This window comes from Saccopteryx bilineata, chromosome X (assembly GCF_036850765.1).
Source record: "Saccopteryx bilineata isolate mSacBil1 chromosome X, mSacBil1_pri_phased_curated, whole genome shotgun sequence".
NCBI lineage: Eukaryota > Metazoa > Chordata > Mammalia > Chiroptera > Emballonuridae > Saccopteryx > Saccopteryx bilineata.
Window position 1 is genome coordinate 37,037,047 of NC_089502.1, and position 6,633 is coordinate 37,043,679.

At 37.3% G+C, this 6,633-nt stretch overlaps 1 non-coding gene and 1 pseudogene across 1 annotated transcript; one reads left to right on the forward strand and one right to left on the reverse strand.

Moving 5' to 3' along the window:
* Positions 1-711: 711 nt before the first annotated feature.
* On the forward strand, positions 712-1,259 carry LOC136317403 (chromobox protein homolog 3 pseudogene; annotated as a pseudogene).
* Positions 1,260-4,838: 3,579 nt separating this feature from the next.
* Positions 4,839-4,964, reverse strand: LOC136318011 (small nucleolar RNA SNORA25). Its single transcript, XR_010727987.1, has one exon. It is a non-coding gene; the product is annotated as a small nucleolar RNA SNORA25 (small nucleolar RNA).
* Positions 4,965-6,633: the final 1,669 nt, after the last annotated feature.

Consider the following 6,633-nt stretch of genomic DNA (forward strand, 5'->3'; position numbering starts at 1 on the left):
TTCTGCATATAATAACTCTTAGAGGGTGTCATTTTATAATGTACCAATTAAGAACTAGGAAAAATGTGTACAATAAGGCACTCAGTAATTTATTTTTTTTCCTAGCTGTTATCATTTATCAGTATGTTGAGAAACAAAGCCATATTGGTTTCTACCTCTTCACTCCATCTTAATTACACCACGAACATTTCACAATTCAGTGAAATCCTTCACAATCTCAAGAATAGGAATGTTTATTCTGCTGTATTTCTAGAAATTAAAAACTTTAAAAATAATAGGCTAAATATATTAGAAAAATAATTGTACTGTTTTTGTGATTTTTCTGTATGTTAAAAATTTTTCAAAATTAAAATTATATATAAAAACAAAAAATAGTCAAATTTTTATGGCTTTAAAAGTTTTTTTGATAGATATGTATTAATCTTTATTTAAGAAATGTTTAAGATTTATATAATTTTGCCTTGCTTTAAACTAACATTTACAAAGTTTCATTTAAAAATAATAATAAAACAACATAGATATAAAAAACAAATAAAATAATTGTATGTGCTTTCTAGGTGTAAAATTTATTACTACAGTCAAAAATTGATTGCTGGTATATCTTGAAAGCTAAGAAAATCCTGGTCTCTTTCTATACCCCTCTCTCGCCTCTCTGGGGACCACTAGGTGCCACCCTGTGAATGTAAGAGCTGTTCATGTCTGCAATAAAAAATGGCCTCCAATAAAACTACATTGCAAAAAATGGGAAAGAAATAGAATACAAAGAGAAAGAAAAAGTTAGGAAGAGGTAGAACCTGAAGAATTTGCAGTGGAATAAGTATTGGACTGATGTCTAGTGAATGTGAAGGTGGAGTATTTCCTGGTGTGGGAGAAACTCACAGATGCTGATAATACTTGGGAACCTAAAGAAAATTTAGATTGTTCAGAGGCATTTGAAGCATTTCTTAATTCTCAAAAAGCTGGTAAAGAAAAGGATATTACAAAAAGAAAGTCTATCTGACAGTGAACCTGATGATAGCAAATCAAAGAAGAAAAGTGATGCTGCTGATAAACCAATTGGCTTTTCCAGAGGCCTTGATCGAATAATTGGTGCCACAGACAGCAGTACAGAATTAATGTTTCTTATGAAATGGAAAGGTTCAAATGAGGCAGACTTGGTGCTGGCAGAAGAGGCAGATATGAAGTGCCCTCAAATTGTACTTGATTTTTATGAAGAGAGACTAACTTGGCATTCTTTTCCAGAAGAGGAAGCCCAATAATTGCATTGCTTTCATACGTGTGTGTGTGTGTGTGTGTGTGTGTGTGTGTGTGTGTGTGTGTGAGATCTCTGTGTCTTGGTTTTTTTTTTATTAGCCTGAAGAAATAACTACATTCTAATGAAAATCAAGTTTGATGTGTTTGTTTTGAAGTAGTACTGGGGGAGTTGTTGGGGGTGCAGTTTGCATCTATAGCACTGGTTACTTTGAATAAGTTTTCTGTAGTTGTTTTCTTTAACAGACAAGAACATTTGATACCATGGTATATTTTTTCCCTGCATTAGAGACAGCTTTTCTAAATGTTGGGGAAAATCTCCATAGTCATTACTCAGTCATCAACTTGTGTTTAACTCATATATGCCTAAGGACCATTGTGAATTTAACTCATATATGGCTAAGGATCATTAAGGGGTTTTTTTTGGTTCATTTATTTAAGGGTTTCTGATATATATATATTAAACAATATATATAAAATCAGATTGTTTTATATAATATCATTTCAATTATTTTTTTTCTTTTACCAAAACTAAAACAGGATTTCACAACTAAAGATAAATTCATGTTTCTGGGCTGCCATCATTTTCAGCAACCTAAATAGTAAATCACTGCAAGTTAAATTGTAATTTCTTTTCTACCGCTTTAACCTTTGAAAATAGATAATATGCAATTAATTGGGCAATTTAAATGTAATGTAAGCAGTTTAAATTAGACAATTTAAAAGCAGCCGTATCAGATTCCATATCCATATCTCCAATCATAAATGCAAGTTTGTTTGCAAAACCCCTGAAAGGAAAATTTTATTACTACCAACACCCTCCCCACCCCAATGAGAAAACTAGGCAAATTCTGGTGGGTTAAATTTGGTAAGCAAGACTTATAAACTGTTGTTTTACCAAAAGTTGAAATCCCTGTGCTATATTGACTAAAAAGTTATGATCATGAAATGTATAAGACCTTATTCATGAACACTAATCAGATTGTTATAGACCTTGGCAATTAAAGACCTGCTGCAATAAATGAGTGAACAAAGTTTTGTAATCTAAACTCTTGACTTACATGTTTTCTCCTTACTCCCATTTATTCCTTATGTGGAGGCTCAGTTTCATTATTTGGGTTACTGGTTCAGCAGAAGCCAGGAAAAACAGTAACTTTGTAGTAAACAGAATGTTATCCAACTGTACATTGTTTACTTTATTATAAATACTGGTAAACAGTGGTCAATAAATAGTTTTATACTCAAAAAAAGTAAAAGAGGCTCTGGCTGGTTGGCTCAGAGGTAGAGTGTCGGCCAGACCTGTGGAAGTCCCAGGTTAGATTCCTGGCCAGGGCACACAGAAGAAGTGCCCATCTGCTTCTCCACCCTTCCCCCTCTCCTTCCTCTCTGTTTCTCTCTTCCCCTCCTGCAGCCAAATCTCCATTAGAGCAAAGTTGGCCGAGCACTGAGGATGGCTCTATGGCCTCCACTTCAAGCACTAGAATGGCTCCGATTGCAGCAGAGCAATGCCCCAGAGAGACAGAGCATCGCCCCCTGGTGGGTCTCCCAGGTGAATCCCGGTCAGGTGCATGTGGGAGTCTGACTGCCTCCCCACCCCCTTGCCCCCGCTTCTCACTTGGGAATAATACAAAAAAAAGTAAAAGAAAGCTAAGAAAAACTACCATTAACTTTAGTAGATTAATACACTTTCCAGGTGATATTTGTTCTCTTCATTTGATATTTGAATGGTCACACGCACTTTCTTTTCCATAATATGCACATGGAATTATCTTGTACTATAAAAAAAAAGTCCCAGCAGATATTCAGTTAACCCAGCTGTCACACATCTGTTGCTGACTTTATAAATGTGGCAATTTGCTGGTAATTACTCTTCTGATAACAATAAAAAACTTCACAACTCTTTAATTTCGAGACTCTCACTTCCTCCATCCAAGATGCCACAATTAGTTTGTGACACAAAGATTCCAGAACATATCCAACTATTCTTTTTTTAATTTTTTTTCAATTACAATTTACACTCAATATTATTTTGTGTTAGTTTCAGATGTACAGCATGATAGTTATATAATCATATACTTTATAGAACAGACCCCCCTCCAGATTTTCAAGTATCCATCTGGCCCCATACATAGTTATTACAACATTATTGGCTATATTTCCTATGCTGTAATTTGCATCTCTCTGACTGTTCTGTAACTACCAATTTGTATTTCTTAATCCTTTCACCTTTTCCACCCAGCCTTCTATCCCCTTCCCCTCTGTCACCTGTCATTCTGCTGGCCTCTATATGTATCACTCTGTTTCTATTTTGTTACTTTATTTTATGTTTTTGATTCCATATATAAGTGAACTCTTATAGTATTTGTCTTTCTTTTTATGGCTTATTTCACTTAGCTTAATAACCTCTAGGTCCATCCATACTGTTGTAAAAAGTAAGATTTCTATGGCCAAATAGTATTCCATTGTGTATATGTACCACACTTTTTATATACACATTAGGGTACATATATTCTTTCAAATAAGTGTTTCTGGGTGTATTTTTTAATACATTTGCATAGTGGAATAGCTAGGTCACAAGAACATTTCAATTTTAATTTTGAGGAACTCCCATACTGTTTTCTATTGTGGCTGTACTGGTCTGCATTCCCACCAACAGTGCAAGAAGGTTCCCTTTTCTCCACACCCTCACCAACACTTGCTGTTTGTTGATTTATTGATGACAGCCATTCTGCAAAGTGTGAGGTGATAGCTCAATGTGGTTTTAATTTGCATTTCTCTATGATTAGTGCCATTGAACAACTTTTCATATATCTATTGTCCATCTGTCTGTCTTTTTTGGAGAAGTGTTTATTAAGCTCTTTTACCAACTTTTTAATTGTGTTGTTTTTTCTGGTTCTGATCCTCCAAATGGACTTGTAAACAAGGTTGGCCTCTACATTTAATGATTTGGAAGCTTACAGATGTGGTTTCAGTATATTCCACTGAATTTCAAAGTAAGTACCTAGAATTGTTGGAAGTTGTTTTTCTACAAAAACAAGACTAAAAACTTGCTGTGAGAGCATAAGTTAATTATATTAGAGCTTCGTACTTAACTTTTCCATTCTGAAATATATGTAAGAAGACTGGGCTTTCCATTTTACTTTACAAAATTTTGAAGTATAGGGCATGGTTGCTGTGGTCTGAATGTTTGTGTACCCCCAAAATTCATATGTTGAAAACCTAACACCTAAGGTAATAATATTAGGAGAATGAGGAGTCTATTGGAGATGATTAGGTCATAAGGGCCAAGTCCTTATGAACAGGATTAGTGCCCTTATGGAAGAAATCCCAAAGAAATCTCTCACCCCTCTACTCTGTGAGTCTGCAACAAGTCTGAACCGGGGAAGAGGGACCTCACCCTGTGTAGGGAAGCAGTTGTGTTAGGATTGCTCACTGGTTTATTGGCTGCAGGCAATTTGCCTAATTGTTGTGTAAGTGTGTGGCGGCACCACGTGTGTATGGCTGATGTAAGGCTATGGGTGCTTGAGCTCAGGGGGATTGTGGATGGCAAATTTCCTGTTCGCCACTGTGAGGGGCCTTTTTTAAAAAATGTTTTCTCCTCAGGGAAACATAGCACTATTGAGTGTCTATTACATCCTATGGAGAATGTCAATCTTAGGTCACAGCATTAAGAGCTCCTGGATTGGGTCCCATAAGCTCTCTTTGAATGACCTATGTGAGGGACCATTTTTGCTGTTTCTTTGCCTGAGAAGTGGTTTTCCCCTGCCTATGTGCTCGCCCACCACTAGAGACTCTATTAAACAGAATGGCCCAACACTTTCTAGCTCTACAGTTTCTCTACCTTCTGCTGGAATCCAATGTGGACATGCCTGGCCTCAGCCACCAGCATTACACCATACCATTCTGGTACTCAGGTCTCAGAATTCCAGCCTCTAGAACTCTGAGAAATAAATTTCTGTTGTTTAAAAACCACCCTGTTTGATGTACGTTGTTATAACAGCCTGAGCTAAGACAATAGTTATATAAATTTCCTGAAACATTAACTATATTTTGGTTATAGTTTCTCCTGGAAATTTAAAATGTAAAATTTATTACCAAGGTTTTGTTTTTCTTTAATAATTAAATAATATTACCCTGTGTTTGCATTGCACTTTATATATTATTCAAAAGTTTCAACTATAAGGCATTACTTAAATACAGAAATGTGTGAGAAACAGTGCGAGGCACTAGAACTATAAAAATGACTAGTCTGTTGAGGCAGTGGCACAGTGGATAGAGCATTGGACTGGGACGCAGAGGACCCAGGTTCAAAACCCCAAGTTCACTTGATTGAGCACAGACTCATCTAGCTTGAGTGCGGGTTCACCATGGGATCACAGATATAAACCCAAGGTCACTGGCTGGAGCCCAAAGTTCCTGGCTTGAGCCCAAAGGTCACTTGCTCTGCTGTAGGTGTCCAGTGAAGGCACATACGAGAAAGGAATCAATGAACAACTTAGGAGCCACAACAAATAATTGATGTTTCTTATCTCTTTCCCTTCCTGTCTGTCTTTCTCTATCTGTCCCTCTCTCTGTCTCTGTCTTTCTGTCTCTGTCACACACACACACACACACACACAAGTGACTAAAACCTAGTATCTTGTTTTTAAAGTCTTTGAGGCAGCCCCAAAAATAAAATATGTGATTCCTGTTTATGGTCCGAGCTCATTGAGATGTAACACATAGTTACCGGACAGAGTGGCAGAGCCAGTGGTCTTTGAGTGGGCGGAAAGCCCGCCTGATTATGCTAGCAGCTCTGACTGACTGAGCCTTACCCAGAGCCCTGTGCTGAGTGGAAATAGAGTGGGGAGTTGCCAGCTCTTTGAGCCTCTTACTATCCAGGCAGAGGCAGCAGCAACCCCATAGCTGGATTATCAGGCTACTAATTGAGGAAGGAAAGACTAGGAGAAAGGCTCCAGGAACACGGACTCTCTCACTGTCGGAGCCTATAAATGCTAATGAGCCTCGACTCCCACGAGACTAAAGCACAATACATGACATTGCCATAGAGACTTATCAACTGCAAGCCTCTACCTGAGCGTGCCAAAGGGGCAGAACCCGGGGTACAGAGTCACCGACCAGGAAGAGGGAGAGAAAAGAAAAAGCAAGAAGATAACCTCTCAAAATCAAGAATAATCTGCAGACTTTATAACCTATCACATTTTATTATATTTGTTCGTTTGTTTCTCTTATCTTCATTCTTGATACTTTTTTTTCTTCCTCCAATTTGGCCGATTAACTCTCTACTGGTCTTACTCTCTCCTCTCCTTGAACTACACTACCCATAAGTGTTACATCTCCCATTATCTTTTCTCTTCTCTTCCTTTCTCTCTATGAGGGTTG